Below are 15,564 nucleotides of genomic sequence, written 5' to 3'. Positions count from 1 at the left end.
TGAATCAGGTGGCATGAAGCCATACACCATTCCTATGGTCGTCGTGTGTCTGCTTCCCTAGTCTATATTCTGCTGACGGTCACGAAACAGTAGCTATATTGCGAGCAGGACGGGAAACGGCCGCTCGGACAGCTCAAACTTGTCACGATTCGTGTGGAAAAAATTCCGTTCCGGTACCGGGAATCGAACCCGGGCCTCCTGGGTGAAAGCCAGGTATCCTAGCCACTAGACCACACCGGATGCGGCCGTTTCATTCGACCGTTCGTACGGTCGCTTGTCGCATTGTCGCTCTCTTTGCGAGCATCTTTGCACATACTGACTGGCAAGGCGCGCACCTCAAACGTCGCAGAGCAATGCTTTTGGCTTCATGCTCTGCTGGGAGAAGAGGAATAGGGAAGCTGTATGTAGCAATAACAGGAAGTAAACATTTTCCCGCTGAAGCGTTGAAACGTTGCGGATAACAAACAAGAAATAAGTTGGCGCCCTAGCAACAGCACCACCTTCAGTCACAGAAAATTAGATGCCCCGGGTGAGGATCGAACTCACGACCTTAAGATTATGAGACTTACGCGCTGCCTACTGCGCTACCGAGGCAGGCGATCGTTAGACCTTCTGGAATCTTGGTAAGTACCGAATACAAGTGGTAGAGAGTCTGCACTCCCTGGCTCATTTTTTCTGGTTGCTACACGTGCATTCACGGCGCGGCAGGCAACTTGCGATGCTAGGCCGACGCCAGTATGTACAATAGCACGCAGGAGTCCAAACGAGCAGTCGTCCGCGCTGCATGATTGGTTCTTTCCACACGGAATCCCGCGGTTCATTCTCATGGCTCACGCAGTTCGAGTGCGAAAGACACGCAGCACCCCTACCGGAGAAAAAACAAAATGATGCATCGGCCGGGAATCGAACCCGGGCCGCCCGCGTGGCAGGCGAGCATTCTACCACTGAACCACCGATGCTCGGGCCAGCGGTACCTTCACGCTGCTTCCCGAGCAGATGTCTCAAGGGAAAGTGGGACTGCCGTCAAGCGCCGTAGCATTCTGTGGAGAAGATGCTGCAGACGCTGAATCCTGCACTGCACTGCTTAAAGATGCCGCCAGAACGCGGTCCTCTGCGTACTCTTGCGCCGCCGGCGCCGACTCTTGCCAAAGGATGCGAAATGTGCGCGGATACGCTGTCCGAATGCGTCTGGATGTGCTCCCCTAGCCTGCCTCGAAATGCGCCTGCCGGGTACGATCACCTTCGGCCGCTGCCGACAGGCGGGAAGCCGACTCAGCGCGGTGGCGGGGCGCTCGCTTGTGCGGTGGTGGTGTAATGGTCAGCATAGTTGCCTTCCAAGCAGTTGATCCGGGTTCGATTCCCGGCCACCGCAGCAGGCTTTTAATTTCGCGTATGAGTACTTTTGCCACGCGCTCTTAAACTATTGTTTTTTCGCCCTCTTACTCGCTGCATACCAGCCCTTAGTGTGTCTCGACTTGTCTCGACTTTGCTCAGCTGACGCGAGAGCTGACGCTCTCAAATCGGCCTATATCAAAACGACAAGCACGAGAAACGACTGAGAGAGGTAAGGAGAGGCGAGGCGAGGCGATGGACACACAGCACGCCCCCTTCATTTCACGGTGGCGTCTCCCTGGCCGAATCGGGCTGTAGCTCCGAAAACAAAGGAGAAACAAAAATAGGAAGTAAAACTGCCAATACTGCCCTGTGTTCCCATGCGCTCACCCGCCCAAGTACTGACAAGGGCCAAAGTTGTTACGCATCGGCAATCGGACATTTTCTTTCATTTTCTCTAACCAGTGTATTCAAGATATTATGGCCATTGCCGAGTGAATGCTGTAGTGCTTCCCGACGAGTCGGGTTCGGATCCTCTGTCAACTTCCACGCAGGGTGATGATCATTTGGTCATCACACTCGCCAGCTGAAATCGGCGCTGCCTTTTCGCAGTAGTAAAAGAGAAGTGGCCCGTGGGGGGATCGAACCCACGACCTTCGCGTTATTAGCACGACGCTCTAACCAACTGAGCTAACGGGCCTCGGCAAATGCAGTTGCTCAGCCCTACGCTGGAATCAGGTGGCATGAAGCCATACACCATTCCTATGGTCGTCGTGTGTCTGCTTCCCTAGTCTATATTCTGCTGACGGTCACGAAACAGTAGCTATATTGCGAGCAGGACGGGAAACGGCCGCTCGGACAGCTCAAACTTGTCACGATTCGTGTGGAAAAAATTCCGTTCCGGTACCGGGAATCGAACCCGGGCCTCCTGGGTGAAAGCCAGGTATCCTAGCCACTAGACCACACCGGATGCGGCCGTTTCATTCGACCGTTCGTACGGTCGCTTGTCGCATTGTCGCTCTCTTTGCGAGCATCTTTGCACATACTGACTGGCAAGGCGCGCACCTCAAACGTCGCAGAGCAATGCTTTTGGCTTCATGCTCTGCTGGGAGAAGAGGAATAGGGAAGCTGTATGTAGCAATAACAGGAAGTAAACATTTTCCCGCTGAAGCGTTGAAACGTTGCGGATAACAAACAAGAAATAAGTTGGCGCCCTAGCAACAGCACCACCTTCAGTCACAGAAAATTAGATGCCCCGGGTGAGGATCGAACTCACGACCTTAAGATTATGAGACTTACGCGCTGCCTACTGCGCTACCGAGGCAGGCGATCGTTAGACCTTCTGGAATCTTGGTAAGTACCGAATACAAGTGGTAGAGAGTCTGCACTCCCTGGCTCATTTTTTCTGTTGCTACACGTGCATTCACGGCGCGGCAGGCAACTTGCGATGCTAGGCCGACGCCAGTATGTACAATAGCACGCAGGAGTCCAAACGAGCAGTCGTCCGCGCTGCATGATTGGTTCTTTCCACACGGAATCCCGCGGTTCATTCTCATGGCTCACGCAGTTCGAGTGCGAAAGACAGCGCAGCACCCCTACCGGAGAAAAAACAAAATGATGCATCGGCCGGGAATCGAACCCGGGCCCGCCCGCGTGGCAGGCGAGCATTCTACCACTGAACCACCGATGCTCGGGCCAGCGGTACCTTCACGCTGCTTCCCGAGCAGATGTCTCAAGGGAAAGTGGGACTGCCGTCAAGCGCCGTAGCATTCTGTGGAGAAGATGCTGCAGACGCTGAATCCTGCACTGCACTGCTTAAAGATGCCGCCAGAACGCGGTCCTCTGCGTACTCTTGCGCCGCCGGCGCCGACTCTTGCCAAAGGATGCGAAATGTGCGCGGATACGCTGTCCGAATGCGTCTGGATGTGCTCCCCTAGCCTGCCTCGAAATGCGCCTGCCGGGTACGATCACCTTCGGCCGCTGCCGACAGGCGGGAAGCCGACTCAGCGCGGTGGCGGGGCGCTCGCTTGTGCGGTGGTGGTGTAATGGTCAGCATAGTTGCCTTCCAAGCAGTTGATCCGGGTTCGATTCCCGGCCACCGCAGCAGGCTTTTAATTTCGCGTATGAGTACTTTTGCCACGCGCTCTTAAACTATTGTTTTTTCGCCCTCTTACTCGCTGCATACCAGCCCTTAGTGTGTCTCGACTTGTCTCGACTTTGCTCAGCTGACGCGAGAGCTGACGCTCTCAAATCGGCCTATATCAAAACGACAAGCACGAGAAACGACTGAGAGAGGTAAGGAGAGGCGAGGCGAGGCGATGGACACACAGCACGCCCCCTTCATTTCACGGTGGCGTCTCCCTGGCCGAATCGGGCTGTAGCTCCGAAAACAAAGGAGAAACAAAAATAGGAAGTAAAACTGCCAATACTGCCCTGTGTTCCCATGCGCTCACCCGCCCAAGTACTGACAAGGGCCAAAGTTGTTACGCATCGGCAATCGGACATTTTCTTTCATTTTCTCTAACCAGTGTATTCAAGATATTATGGCCATTGCCGAGTGAATGCTGTAGTGCTTCCCGACGAGTCGGGTTCGGATCCTCTGTCAACTTCCACGCAGGGTGATGATCATTTGGTCATCACACTCGCCAGCTGAAATCGGCGCTGCCTTTTCGCAGTAGTAAAAGAGAAGTGGCCCGTGGGGGGATCGAACCCACGACCTTCGCGTTATTAGCACGACGCTCTAACCAACTGAGCTAACGGGCCTCGGCAGATGCAGTTGCTCAGCCCTACGCTGGAATCAGGTGGCATGAAGCCATACACCATTCCTATGGTCGTCGTGTGTCTGCTTCCCTAGTCTATATTCTGCTGACGGTCACGAAACAGTAGCTATATTGCGAGCAGGACGGGAAACGGCCGCTCGGACAGCTCAAACTTGTCACGATTCGTGTGGAAAAAATTCCGTTCCGGTACCGGGAATCGAACCCGGGCCTCCTGGGTGAAAGCCAGGTATCCTAGCCACTAGACCACACCGGATGCGGCCGTTTCATTCGACCGTTCGTACGGTCGCTTGTCGCATTGTCGCTCTCTTTGCGAGCATCTTTGCACATACTGACTGGCAAGGCGCGCACCTCAAACGTCGCAGAGCAATGCTTTTGGCTTCATGCTCTGCTGGGAGAAGAGGAATAGGGAAGCTGTATGTAGCAATAACAGGAAGTAAACATTTTCCCGCTGAAGCGTTGAAACGTTGCGGATAACAAACAAGAAATAAGTTGGCGCCCTAGCAACAGCACCACCTTCAGTCACAGAAAATTAGATGCCCCGGGTGAGGATCGAACTCACGACCTTAAGATTATGAGACTTACGCGCTGCCTACTGCGCTACCGAGGCAGGCGATCGTTAGACCTTCTGGAATCTTGGTAAGTACCGAATACAAGTGGTAGAGAGTCTGCACTCCCTGGCTCATTTTTTCTGTTGCTACACGTGCATTCACGGCGCGGCAGGCAACTTGCGATGCTAGGCCGACGCCAGTATGTACAATAGCACGCAGGAGTCCAAACGAGCAGTCGTCCGCGCTGCATGATTGGTTCTTTCCACACGGAATCCCGCGGTTCATTCTCATGGCTCACGCAGTTCGAGTGCGAAAGACACGCAGCACCCCTACCGGAGAAAAAACAAAATGATGCATCGGCCGGGAATCGAACCCGGGCCGCCCGCGTGGCAGGCGAGCATTCTACCACTGAACCACCGATGCTCGGGCCAGCGGTACCTTCACGCTGCTTCCCGAGCAGATGTCTCAAGGGAAAGTGGGACTGCCGTCAAGCGCCGTAGCATTCTGTGGAGAAGATGCTGCAGACGCTGAATCCTGCACTGCACTGCTTAAAGATGCCGCCAGAACGCGGTCCTCTGCGTACTCTTGCGCCGCCGGCGCCGACTCTTGCCAAAGGATGCGAAATGTGCGCGGATACGCTGTCCGAATGCGTCTGGATGTGCTCCCCTAGCCTGCCTCGAAATGCGCCTGCCGGGTACGATCACCTTCGGCCGCTGCCGACAGGCGGGAAGCCGACTCAGCGCGGTGGCGGGGCGCTCGCTTGTGCGGTGGTGGTGTAATGGTCAGCATAGTTGCCTTCCAAGCAGTTGATCCGGGTTCGATTCCCGGCCACCGCAGCAGGCTTTTAATTTCGCGTATGAGTACTTTTGCCACGCGCTCTTAAACTATTGTTTTTTCGCCCTCTTACTCGCTGCATACCAGCCCTTAGTGTGTCTCGACTTGTCTCGACTTTGCTCAGCTGACGCGAGAGCTGACGCTCTCAAATCGGCCTATATCAAAACGACAAGCACGAGAAACGACTGAGAGAGGTAAGGAGAGGCGAGGCGAGGCGATGGACACACAGCACGCCCCCTTCATTTCACGGTGGCGTCTCCCTGGCCGAATCGGGCTGTAGCTCCGAAAACAAAGGAGAAACAAAAATAGGAAGTAAAACTGCCAATACTGCCCTGTGTTCCCATGCGCTCACCCGCCCAAGTACTGACAAGGGCCAAAGTTGTTACGCATCGGCAATCGGACATTTTCTTTCATTTTCTCTAACCAGTGTATTCAAGATATTATGGCCATTGCCGAGTGAATGCTGTAGTGCTTCCCGACGAGTCGGGTTCGGATCCTCTGTCAACTTCCACGCAGGGTGATGATCATTTGGTCATCACACTCGCCAGCTGAAATCGGCGCTGCCTTTTCGCAGTAGTAAAAGAGAAGTGGCCCGTGGGGGGATCGAACCCACGACCTTCGCGTTATTAGCACGACGCTCTAACCAACTGAGCTAACGGGCCTCGGCAGATGCAGTTGCTCAGCCCTACGCTGGAATCAGGTGGCATGAAGCCATACACCATTCCTATGGTCGTCGTGTGTCTGCTTCCCTAGTCTATATTCTGCTGACGGTCACGAAACAGTAGCTATATTGCGAGCAGGACGGGAAACGGCCGCTCGGACAGCTCAAACTTGTCACGATTCGTGTGGAAAAAATTCCGTTCCGGTACCGGGAATCGAACCCGGGCCTCCTGGGTGAAAGCCAGGTATCCTAGCCACTAGACCACACCGGATGCGGCCGTTTCATTCGACCGTTCGTACGGTCGCTTGTCGCATTGTCGCTCTCTTTGCGAGCATCTTTGCACATACTGACTGGCAAGGCGCGCACCTCAAACGTCGCAGAGCAATGCTTTTGGCTTCATGCTCTGCTGGGAGAAGAGGAATAGGGAAGCTGTATGTAGCAATAACAGGAAGTAAACATTTTCCCGCTGAAGCGTTGAAACGTTGCGGATAACAAACAAGAAATAAGTTGGCGCCCTAGCAACAGCACCACCTTCAGTCACAGAAAATTAGATGCCCCGGGTGAGGATCGAACTCACGACCTTAAGATTATGAGACTTACGCGCTGCCTACTGCGCTACCGAGGCAGGCGATCGTTAGACCTTCTGGAATCTTGGTAAGTACCGAATACAAGTGGTAGAGAGTCTGCACTCCCTGGCTCATTTTTTCTGTTGCTACACGTGCATTCACGGCGCGGCAGGCAACTTGCGATGCTAGGCCGACGCCAGTATGTACAATAGCACGCAGGAGTCCAAACGAGCAGTCGTCCGCGCTGCATGATTGGTTCTTTCCACACGGAATCCCGCGGTTCATTCTCATGGCTCACGCAGTTCGAGTGCGAAAGACACGCAGCACCCCTACCGGAGAAAAAACAAAATGATGCATCGGCCGGGAATCGAACCCGGGCCGCCCGCGTGGCAGGCGAGCATTCTACCACTGAACCACCGATGCTCGGGCCAGCGGTACCTTCACGCTGCTTCCCGAGCAGATGTCTCAAGGGAAAGTGGGACTGCCGTCAAGCGCCGTAGCATTCTGTGGAGAAGATGCTGCAGACGCTGAATCCTGCACTGCACTGCTTAAAGATGCCGCCAGAACGCGGTCCTCTGCGTACTCTTGCGCCGCCGGCGCCGACTCTTGCCAAAGGATGCGAAATGTGCGCGGATACGCTGTCCGAATGCGTCTGGATGTGCTCCCCTAGCCTGCCTCGAAATGCGCCTGCCGGGTACGATCACCTTCGGCCGCTGCCGACAGGCGGGAAGCCGACTCAGCGCGGTGGCGGGGCGCTCGCTTGTGCGGTGGTGGTGTAATGGTCAGCATAGTTGCCTTCCAAGCAGTTGATCCGGGTTCGATTCCCGGCCACCGCAGCAGGCTTTTAATTTCGCGTATGAGTACTTTTGCCACGCGCTCTTAAACTATTGTTTTTTCGCCCTCTTACTCGCTGCATACCAGCCCTTAGTGTGTCTCGACTTGTCTCGACTTTGCTCAGCTGACGCGAGAGCTGACGCTCTCAAATCGGCCTATATCAAAACGACAAGCACGAGAAACGACTGAGAGAGGTAAGGAGAGGCGAGGCGAGGCGATGGACACACAGCACGCCCCCTTCATTTCACGGTGGCGTCTCCCTGGCCGAATCGGGCTGTAGCTCCGAAAACAAAGGAGAAACAAAAATAGGAAGTAAAACTGCCAATACTGCCCTGTGTTCCCATGCGCTCACCCGCCCAAGTACTGACAAGGGCCAAAGTTGTTACGCATCGGCAATCGGACATTTTCTTTCATTTTCTCTAACCAGTGTATTCAAGATATTATGGCCATTGCCGAGTGAATGCTGTAGTGCTTCCCGACGAGTCGGGTTCGGATCCTCTGTCAACTTCCACGCAGGGTGATGATCATTTGGTCATCACACTCGCCAGCTGAAATCGGCGCTGCCTTTTCGCAGTAGTAAAAGAGAAGTGGCCCGTGGGGGGATCGAACCCACGACCTTCGCGTTATTAGCACGACGCTCTAACCAACTGAGCTAACGGGCCTCGGCAGATGCAGTTGCTCAGCCCTACGCTGGAATCAGGTGGCATGAAGCCATACACCATTCCTATGGTCGTCGTGTGTCTGCTTCCCTAGTCTATATTCTGCTGACGGTCACGAAACAGTAGCTATATTGCGAGCAGGACGGGAAACGGCCGCTCGGACAGCTCAAACTTGTCACGATTCGTGTGGAAAAAATTCCGTTCCGGTACCGGGAATCGAACCCGGGCCTCCTGGGTGAAAGCCAGGTATCCTAGCCACTAGACCACACCGGATGCGGCCGTTTCATTCGACCGTTCGTACGGTCGCTTGTCGCATTGTCGCTCTCTTTGCGAGCATCTTTGCACATACTGACTGGCAAGGCGCGCACCTCAAACGTCGCAGAGCAATGCTTTTGGCTTCATGCTCTGCTGGGAGAAGAGGAATAGGGAAGCTGTATGTAGCAATAACAGGAAGTAAACATTTTCCCGCTGAAGCGTTGAAACGTTGCGGATAACAAACAAGAAATAAGTTGGCGCCCTAGCAACAGCACCACCTTCAGTCACAGAAAATTAGATGCCCCGGGTGAGGATCGAACTCACGACCTTAAGATTATGAGACTTACGCGCTGCCTACTGCGCTACCGAGGCAGGCGATCGTTAGACCTTCTGGAATCTTGGTAAGTACCGAATACAAGTGGTAGAGAGTCTGCACTCCCTGGCTCATTTTTTCTGTTGCTACACGTGCATTCACGGCGCGGCAGGCAACTTGCGATGCTAGGCCGACGCCAGTATGTACAATAGCACGCAGGAGTCCAAACGAGCAGTCGTCCGCGCTGCATGATTGGTTCTTTCCACACGGAATCCCGCGGTTCATTCTCATGGCTCACGCAGTTCGAGTGCGAAAGACACGCAGCACCCCTACCGGAGAAAAAACAAAATGATGCATCGGCCGGGAATCGAACCCGGGCCGCCCGCGTGGCAGGCGAGCATTCTACCACTGAACCACCGATGCTCGGGCCAGCGGTACCTTCACGCTGCTTCCCGAGCAGATGTCTCAAGGGAAAGTGGGACTGCCGTCAAGCGCCGTAGCATTCTGTGGAGAAGATGCTGCAGACGCTGAATCCTGCACTGCACTGCTTAAAGATGCCGCCAGAACGCGGTCCTCTGCGTACTCTTGCGCCGCCGGCGCCGACTCTTGCCAAAGGATGCGAAATGTGCGCGGATACGCTGTCCGAATGCGTCTGGATGTGCTCCCCTAGCCTGCCTCGAAATGCGCCTGCCGGGTACGATCACCTTCGGCCGCTGCCGACAGGCGGGAAGCCGACTCAGCGCGGTGGCGGGGCGCTCGCTTGTGCGGTGGTGGTGTAATGGTCAGCATAGTTGCCTTCCAAGCAGTTGATCCGGGTTCGATTCCCGGCCACCGCAGCAGGCTTTTAATTTCGCGTATGAGTACTTTTGCCACGCGCTCTTAAACTATTGTTTTTTCGCCCTCTTACTCGCTGCATACCAGCCCTTAGTGTGTCTCGACTTGTCTCGACTTTGCTCAGCTGACGCGAGAGCTGACGCTCTCAAATCGGCCTATATCAAAACGACAAGCACGAGAAACGACTGAGAGAGGTAAGGAGAGGCGAGGCGAGGCGATGGACACACAGCACGCCCCCTTCATTTCACGGTGGCGTCTCCCTGGCCGAATCGGGCTGTAGCTCCGAAAACAAAGGAGAAACAAAAATAGGAAGTAAAACTGCCAATACTGCCCTGTGTTCCCATGCGCTCACCCGCCCAAGTACTGACAAGGGCCAAAGTTGTTACGCATCGGCAATCGGACATTTTCTTTCATTTTCTCTAACCAGTGTATTCAAGATATTATGGCCATTGCCGAGTGAATGCTGTAGTGCTTCCCGACGAGTCGGGTTCGGATCCTCTGTCAACTTCCACGCAGGGTGATGATCATTTGGTCATCACACTCGCCAGCTGAAATCGGCGCTGCCTTTTCGCAGTAGTAAAAGAGAAGTGGCCCGTGGGGGGATCGAACCCACGACCTTCGCGTTATTAGCACGACGCTCTAACCAACTGAGCTAACGGGCCTCGGCAGATGCAGTTGCTCAGCCCTACGCTGGAATCAGGTGGCATGAAGCCATACACCATTCCTATGGTCGTCGTGTGTCTGCTTCCCTAGTCTATATTCTGCTGACGGTCACGAAACAGTAGCTATATTGCGAGCAGGACGGGAAACGGCCGCTCGGACAGCTCAAACTTGTCACGATTCGTGTGGAAAAAATTCCGTTCCGGTACCGGGAATCGAACCCGGGCCTCCTGGGTGAAAGCCAGGTATCCTAGCCACTAGACCACACCGGATGCGGCCGTTTCATTCGACCGTTCGTACGGTCGCTTGTCGCATTGTCGCTCTCTTTGCGAGCATCTTTGCACATACTGACTGGCAAGGCGCGCACCTCAAACGTCGCAGAGCAATGCTTTTGGCTTCATGCTCTGCTGGGAGAAGAGGAATAGGGAAGCTGTATGTAGCAATAACAGGAAGTAAACATTTTCCCGCTGAAGCGTTGAAACGTTGCGGATAACAAACAAGAAATAAGTTGGCGCCCTAGCAACAGCACCACCTTCAGTCACAGAAAATTAGATGCCCCGGGTGAGGATCGAACTCACGACCTTAAGATTATGAGACTTACGCGCTGCCTACTGCGCTACCGAGGCAGGCGATCGTTAGACCTTCTGGAATCTTGGTAAGTACCGAATACAAGTGGTAGAGAGTCTGCACTCCCTGGCTCATTTTTTCTGTTGCTACACGTGCATTCACGGCGCGGCAGGCAACTTGCGATGCTAGGCCGACGCCAGTATGTACAATAGCACGCAGGAGTCCAAACGAGCAGTCGTCCGCGCTGCATGATTGGTTCTTTCCACACGGAATCCCGCGGTTCATTCTCATGGCTCACGCAGTTCGAGTGCGAAAGACACGCAGCACCCCTACCGGAGAAAAAACAAAATGATGCATCGGCCGGGAATCGAACCCGGGCCGCCCGCGTGGCAGGCGAGCATTCTACCACTGAACCACCGATGCTCGGGCCAGCGGTACCTTCACGCTGCTTCCCGAGCAGATGTCTCAAGGGAAAGTGGGACTGCCGTCAAGCGCCGTAGCATTCTGTGGAGAAGATGCTGCAGACGCTGAATCCTGCACTGCACTGCTTAAAGATGCCGCCAGAACGCGGTCCTCTGCGTACTCTTGCGCCGCCGGCGCCGACTCTTGCCAAAGGATGCGAAATGTGCGCGGATACGCTGTCCGAATGCGTCTGGATGTGCTCCCCTAGCCTGCCTCGAAATGCGCCTGCCGGGTACGATCACCTTCGGCCGCTGCCGACAGGCGGGAAGCCGACTCAGCGCGGTGGCGGGGCGCTCGCTTGTGCGGTGGTGGTGTAATGGTCAGCATAGTTGCCTTCCAAGCAGTTGATCCGGGTTCGATTCCCGGCCACCGCAGCAGGCTTTTAATTTCGCGTATGAGTACTTTTGCCACGCGCTCTTAAACTATTGTTTTTTCGCCCTCTTACTCGCTGCATACCAGCCCTTAGTGTGTCTCGACTTGTCTCGACTTTGCTCAGCTGACGCGAGAGCTGACGCTCTCAAATCGGCCTATATCAAAACGACAAGCACGAGAAACGACTGAGAGAGGTAAGGAGAGGCGAGGCGAGGCGATGGACACACAGCACGCCCCCTTCATTTCACGGTGGCGTCTCCCTGGCCGAATCGGGCTGTAGCTCCGAAAACAAAGGAGAAACAAAAATAGGAAGTAAAACTGCCAATACTGCCCTGTGTTCCCATGCGCTCACCCGCCCAAGTACTGACAAGGGCCAAAGTTGTTACGCATCGGCAATCGGACATTTTCTTTCATTTTCTCTAACCAGTGTATTCAAGATATTATGGCCATTGCCGAGTGAATGCTGTAGTGCTTCCCGACGAGTCGGGTTCGGATCCTCTGTCAACTTCCACGCAGGGTGATGATCATTTGGTCATCACACTCGCCAGCTGAAATCGGCGCTGCCTTTTCGCAGTAGTAAAAGAGAAGTGGCCCGTGGGGGGATCGAACCCACGACCTTCGCGTTATTAGCACGACGCTCTAACCAACTGAGCTAACGGGCCTCGGCAGATGCAGTTGCTCAGCCCTACGCTGGAATCAGGTGGCATGAAGCCATACACCATTCCTATGGTCGTCGTGTGTCTGCTTCCCTAGTCTATATTCTGCTGACGGTCACGAAACAGTAGCTATATTGCGAGCAGGACGGGAAACGGCCGCTCGGACAGCTCAAACTTGTCACGATTCGTGTGGAAAAAATTCCGTTCCGGTACCGGGAATCGAACCCGGGCCTCCTGGGTGAAAGCCAGGTATCCTAGCCACTAGACCACACCGGATGCGGCCGTTTCATTCGACCGTTCGTACGGTCGCTTGTCGCATTGTCGCTCTCTTTGCGAGCATCTTTGCACATACTGACTGGCAAGGCGCGCACCTCAAACGTCGCAGAGCAATGCTTTTGGCTTCATGCTCTGCTGGGAGAAGAGGAATAGGGAAGCTGTATGTAGCAATAACAGGAAGTAAACATTTTCCCGCTGAAGCGTTGAAACGTTGCGGATAACAAACAAGAAATAAGTTGGCGCCCTAGCAACAGCACCACCTTCAGTCACAGAAAATTAGATGCCCCGGGTGAGGATCGAACTCACGACCTTAAGATTATGAGACTTACGCGCTGCCTACTGCGCTACCGAGGCAGGCGATCGTTAGACCTTCTGGAATCTTGGTAAGTACCGAATACAAGTGGTAGAGAGTCTGCACTCCCTGGCTCATTTTTTCTGTTGCTACACGTGCATTCACGGCGCGGCAGGCAACTTGCGATGCTAGGCCGACGCCAGTATGTACAATAGCACGCAGGAGTCCAAACGAGCAGTCGTCCGCGCTGCATGATTGGTTCTTTCCACACGGAATCCCGCGGTTCATTCTCATGGCTCACGCAGTTCGAGTGCGAAAGACACGCAGCACCCCTACCGGAGAAAAAACAAAATGATGCATCGGCCGGGAATCGAACCCGGGCCGCCCGCGTGGCAGGCGAGCATTCTACCACTGAACCACCGATGCTCGGGCCAGCGGTACCTTCACGCTGCTTCCCGAGCAGATGTCTCAAGGGAAAGTGGGACTGCCGTCAAGCGCCGTAGCATTCTGTGGAGAAGATGCTGCAGACGCTGAATCCTGCACTGCACTGCTTAAAGATGCCGCCAGAACGCGGTCCTCTGCGTACTCTTGCGCCGCCGGCGCCGACTCTTGCCAAAGGATGCGAAATGTGCGCGGATACGCTGTCCGAATGCGTCTGGATGTGCTCCCCTAGCCTGCCTCGAAATGCGCCTGCCGGGTACGATCACCTTCGGCCGCTGCCGACAGGCGGGAAGCCGACTCAGCGCGGTGGCGGGGCGCTCGCTTGTGCGGTGGTGGTGTAATGGTCAGCATAGTTGCCTTCCAAGCAGTTGATCCGGGTTCGATTCCCGGCCACCGCAGCAGGCTTTTAATTTCGCGTATGAGTACTTTTGCCACGCGCTCTTAAACTATTGTTTTTTCGCCCTCTTACTCGCTGCATACCAGCCCTTAGTGTGTCTCGACTTGTCTCGACTTTGCTCAGCTGACGCGAGAGCTGACGCTCTCAAATCGGCCTATATCAAAACGACAAGCACGAGAAACGACTGAGAGAGGTAAGGAGAGGCGAGGCGAGGCGATGGACACACAGCACGCCCCCTTCATTTCACGGTGGCGTCTCCCTGGCCGAATCGGGCTGTAGCTCCGAAAACAAAGGAGAAACAAAAATAGGAAGTAAAACTGCCAATACTGCCCTGTGTTCCCATGCGCTCACCCGCCCAAGTACTGACAAGGGCCAAAGTTGTTACGCATCGGCAATCGGACATTTTCTTTCATTTTCTCTAACCAGTGTATTCAAGATATTATGGCCATTGCCGAGTGAATGCTGTAGTGCTTCCCGACGAGTCGGGTTCGGATCCTCTGTCAACTTCCACGCAGGGTGATGATCATTTGGTCATCACACTCGCCAGCTGAAATCGGCGCTGCCTTTTCGCAGTAGTAAAAGAGAAGTGGCCCGTGGGGGGATCGAACCCACGACCTTCGCGTTATTAGCACGACGCTCTAACCAACTGAGCTAACGGGCCTCGGCAGATGCAGTTGCTCAGCCCTACGCTGGAATCAGGTGGCATGAAGCCATACACCATTCCTATGGTCGTCGTGTGTCTGCTTCCCTAGTCTATATTCTGCTGACGGTCACGAAACAGTAGCTATATTGCGAGCAGGACGGGAAACGGCCGCTCGGACAGCTCAAACTTGTCACGATTCGTGTGGAAAAAATTCCGTTCCGGTACCGGGAATCGAACCCGGGCCTCCTGCGTGAAAGCCAGGTATCCTAGCCACTAGACCACACCGGATGCGGCCGTTTCATTCGACCGTTCGTACGGTCGCTTGTCGCATTGTCGCTCTCTTTGCGAGCATCTTTGCACATACTGACTGGCAAGGCGCGCACCTCAAACGTCGCAGAGCAATGCTTTTGGCTTCATGCTCTGCTGGGAGAAGAGGAATAGGGAAGCTGTATGTAGCAATAACAGGAAGTAAACATTTTCCCGCTGAAGCGTTGAAACGTTGCGGATAACAAACAAGAAATAAGTTGGCGCCCTAGCAACAGCACCACCTTCAGTCACAGAAAATTAGATGCCCCGGGTGAGGATCGAACTCACGACCTTAAGATTATGAGACTTACGCGCTGCCTACTGCGCTACCGAGGCAGGCGATCGTTAGACCTTCTGGAATCTTGGTAAGTACCGAATACAAGTGGTAGAGAGTCTGCACTCCCTGGCTCATTTTTTCTGTTGCTACACGTGCATTCACGGCGCGGCAGGCAACTTGCGATGCTAGGCCGACGCCAGTATGTACAATAGCACGCAGGAGTCCAAACGAGCAGTCGTCCGCGCTGCATGATTGGTTCTTTCCACACGGAATCCCGCGGTTCATTCTCATGGCTCACGCAGTTCGAGTGCGAAAGACACGCAGCACCCCTACCGGAGAAAAAACAAAATGATGCATCGGCCGGGAATCGAACCCGGGCCGCCCGCGTGGCAGGCGAGCATTCTACCACTGAACCACCGATGCTCGGGCCAGCGGTACCTTCACGCTGCTTCCCGAGCAGATGTCTCAAGGGAAAGTGGGACTGCCGTCAAGCGCCGTAGCATTCTGTGGAGAAGATGCTGCAGACGCTGAATCCTGCACTGCACTGCTTAAAGATGCCGCCAGAACGCGGTCCTCTGCGTACTCTTGCGCCGCCGGCG

At 54.6% G+C, this 15,564-nt stretch overlaps 38 non-coding genes across 38 annotated transcripts; 7 read left to right on the top strand and 31 right to left on the bottom strand.

The window, feature by feature from the left end:
• Nucleotides 1-168: 168 nt before the first annotated feature.
• On the bottom strand, nt 169-240 carry Trnae-uuc. The gene has a single exon. It is a non-coding gene; the product is annotated as a tRNA-Glu (tRNA).
• A 281-nt stretch (nt 241-521) lies between these two features.
• Trnam-cau lies at nt 522-594 on the bottom strand. Its single transcript has one exon. It is a non-coding gene; the product is annotated as a tRNA-Met (tRNA).
• A 294-nt stretch (nt 595-888) lies between these two features.
• On the bottom strand, nt 889-959 carry Trnag-gcc. Its single transcript has one exon. It is a non-coding gene; the product is annotated as a tRNA-Gly (tRNA).
• Nucleotides 960-1,300: 341 nt separating this feature from the next.
• On the top strand, nt 1,301-1,372 carry Trnag-ucc. The gene has a single exon. It is a non-coding gene; the product is annotated as a tRNA-Gly (tRNA).
• Nucleotides 1,373-1,958: 586 nt separating this feature from the next.
• Nucleotides 1,959-2,032, bottom strand: Trnai-aau. Its single transcript has one exon. It is a non-coding gene; the product is annotated as a tRNA-Ile (tRNA).
• A 198-nt stretch (nt 2,033-2,230) lies between these two features.
• Nucleotides 2,231-2,302, bottom strand: Trnae-uuc. Its single transcript has one exon. It is a non-coding gene; the product is annotated as a tRNA-Glu (tRNA).
• A 281-nt stretch (nt 2,303-2,583) lies between these two features.
• On the bottom strand, nt 2,584-2,656 carry Trnam-cau. The gene has a single exon. It is a non-coding gene; the product is annotated as a tRNA-Met (tRNA).
• A 294-nt stretch (nt 2,657-2,950) lies between these two features.
• Nucleotides 2,951-3,022, bottom strand: Trnag-gcc. The gene has a single exon. It is a non-coding gene; the product is annotated as a tRNA-Gly (tRNA).
• Nucleotides 3,023-3,363: 341 nt separating this feature from the next.
• On the top strand, nt 3,364-3,435 carry Trnag-ucc. Its single transcript has one exon. It is a non-coding gene; the product is annotated as a tRNA-Gly (tRNA).
• Nucleotides 3,436-4,021: 586 nt separating this feature from the next.
• On the bottom strand, nt 4,022-4,095 carry Trnai-aau. The gene has a single exon. It is a non-coding gene; the product is annotated as a tRNA-Ile (tRNA).
• A 198-nt stretch (nt 4,096-4,293) lies between these two features.
• Trnae-uuc lies at nt 4,294-4,365 on the bottom strand. The gene has a single exon. It is a non-coding gene; the product is annotated as a tRNA-Glu (tRNA).
• A 281-nt stretch (nt 4,366-4,646) lies between these two features.
• On the bottom strand, nt 4,647-4,719 carry Trnam-cau. The gene has a single exon. It is a non-coding gene; the product is annotated as a tRNA-Met (tRNA).
• A 293-nt stretch (nt 4,720-5,012) lies between these two features.
• On the bottom strand, nt 5,013-5,083 carry Trnag-gcc. Its single transcript has one exon. It is a non-coding gene; the product is annotated as a tRNA-Gly (tRNA).
• Nucleotides 5,084-5,424: 341 nt separating this feature from the next.
• Nucleotides 5,425-5,496, top strand: Trnag-ucc. The gene has a single exon. It is a non-coding gene; the product is annotated as a tRNA-Gly (tRNA).
• A 586-nt stretch (nt 5,497-6,082) lies between these two features.
• Nucleotides 6,083-6,156, bottom strand: Trnai-aau. Its single transcript has one exon. It is a non-coding gene; the product is annotated as a tRNA-Ile (tRNA).
• A 198-nt stretch (nt 6,157-6,354) lies between these two features.
• Nucleotides 6,355-6,426, bottom strand: Trnae-uuc. Its single transcript has one exon. It is a non-coding gene; the product is annotated as a tRNA-Glu (tRNA).
• Nucleotides 6,427-6,707: 281 nt separating this feature from the next.
• Nucleotides 6,708-6,780, bottom strand: Trnam-cau. Its single transcript has one exon. It is a non-coding gene; the product is annotated as a tRNA-Met (tRNA).
• A 293-nt stretch (nt 6,781-7,073) lies between these two features.
• On the bottom strand, nt 7,074-7,144 carry Trnag-gcc. Its single transcript has one exon. It is a non-coding gene; the product is annotated as a tRNA-Gly (tRNA).
• A 341-nt stretch (nt 7,145-7,485) lies between these two features.
• Nucleotides 7,486-7,557, top strand: Trnag-ucc. Its single transcript has one exon. It is a non-coding gene; the product is annotated as a tRNA-Gly (tRNA).
• A 586-nt stretch (nt 7,558-8,143) lies between these two features.
• Trnai-aau lies at nt 8,144-8,217 on the bottom strand. The gene has a single exon. It is a non-coding gene; the product is annotated as a tRNA-Ile (tRNA).
• A 198-nt stretch (nt 8,218-8,415) lies between these two features.
• Nucleotides 8,416-8,487, bottom strand: Trnae-uuc. Its single transcript has one exon. It is a non-coding gene; the product is annotated as a tRNA-Glu (tRNA).
• Nucleotides 8,488-8,768: 281 nt separating this feature from the next.
• On the bottom strand, nt 8,769-8,841 carry Trnam-cau. The gene has a single exon. It is a non-coding gene; the product is annotated as a tRNA-Met (tRNA).
• A 293-nt stretch (nt 8,842-9,134) lies between these two features.
• Nucleotides 9,135-9,205, bottom strand: Trnag-gcc. Its single transcript has one exon. It is a non-coding gene; the product is annotated as a tRNA-Gly (tRNA).
• A 341-nt stretch (nt 9,206-9,546) lies between these two features.
• Trnag-ucc lies at nt 9,547-9,618 on the top strand. Its single transcript has one exon. It is a non-coding gene; the product is annotated as a tRNA-Gly (tRNA).
• Nucleotides 9,619-10,204: 586 nt separating this feature from the next.
• Nucleotides 10,205-10,278, bottom strand: Trnai-aau. The gene has a single exon. It is a non-coding gene; the product is annotated as a tRNA-Ile (tRNA).
• Nucleotides 10,279-10,476: 198 nt separating this feature from the next.
• Nucleotides 10,477-10,548, bottom strand: Trnae-uuc. The gene has a single exon. It is a non-coding gene; the product is annotated as a tRNA-Glu (tRNA).
• A 281-nt stretch (nt 10,549-10,829) lies between these two features.
• Nucleotides 10,830-10,902, bottom strand: Trnam-cau. Its single transcript has one exon. It is a non-coding gene; the product is annotated as a tRNA-Met (tRNA).
• Nucleotides 10,903-11,195: 293 nt separating this feature from the next.
• Trnag-gcc lies at nt 11,196-11,266 on the bottom strand. The gene has a single exon. It is a non-coding gene; the product is annotated as a tRNA-Gly (tRNA).
• Nucleotides 11,267-11,607: 341 nt separating this feature from the next.
• On the top strand, nt 11,608-11,679 carry Trnag-ucc. Its single transcript has one exon. It is a non-coding gene; the product is annotated as a tRNA-Gly (tRNA).
• Nucleotides 11,680-12,265: 586 nt separating this feature from the next.
• Trnai-aau lies at nt 12,266-12,339 on the bottom strand. The gene has a single exon. It is a non-coding gene; the product is annotated as a tRNA-Ile (tRNA).
• Nucleotides 12,340-12,537: 198 nt separating this feature from the next.
• Trnae-uuc lies at nt 12,538-12,609 on the bottom strand. The gene has a single exon. It is a non-coding gene; the product is annotated as a tRNA-Glu (tRNA).
• Nucleotides 12,610-12,890: 281 nt separating this feature from the next.
• Trnam-cau lies at nt 12,891-12,963 on the bottom strand. Its single transcript has one exon. It is a non-coding gene; the product is annotated as a tRNA-Met (tRNA).
• A 293-nt stretch (nt 12,964-13,256) lies between these two features.
• Nucleotides 13,257-13,327, bottom strand: Trnag-gcc. The gene has a single exon. It is a non-coding gene; the product is annotated as a tRNA-Gly (tRNA).
• Nucleotides 13,328-13,668: 341 nt separating this feature from the next.
• On the top strand, nt 13,669-13,740 carry Trnag-ucc. The gene has a single exon. It is a non-coding gene; the product is annotated as a tRNA-Gly (tRNA).
• A 586-nt stretch (nt 13,741-14,326) lies between these two features.
• On the bottom strand, nt 14,327-14,400 carry Trnai-aau. Its single transcript has one exon. It is a non-coding gene; the product is annotated as a tRNA-Ile (tRNA).
• Nucleotides 14,401-14,598: 198 nt separating this feature from the next.
• On the bottom strand, nt 14,599-14,670 carry Trnae-uuc. The gene has a single exon. It is a non-coding gene; the product is annotated as a tRNA-Glu (tRNA).
• A 281-nt stretch (nt 14,671-14,951) lies between these two features.
• Nucleotides 14,952-15,024, bottom strand: Trnam-cau. Its single transcript has one exon. It is a non-coding gene; the product is annotated as a tRNA-Met (tRNA).
• Nucleotides 15,025-15,317: 293 nt separating this feature from the next.
• Nucleotides 15,318-15,388, bottom strand: Trnag-gcc. The gene has a single exon. It is a non-coding gene; the product is annotated as a tRNA-Gly (tRNA).
• Between the last annotated feature and the right edge of the window lie 176 nt (nt 15,389-15,564).

This window comes from Schistocerca americana, unplaced genomic scaffold, assembly GCF_021461395.2.
Source record: "Schistocerca americana isolate TAMUIC-IGC-003095 unplaced genomic scaffold, iqSchAmer2.1 HiC_scaffold_241, whole genome shotgun sequence".
NCBI lineage: Eukaryota > Metazoa > Arthropoda > Insecta > Orthoptera > Acrididae > Schistocerca > Schistocerca americana.
This window is presented reverse-complemented; position numbering and strand designations above follow the sequence as displayed.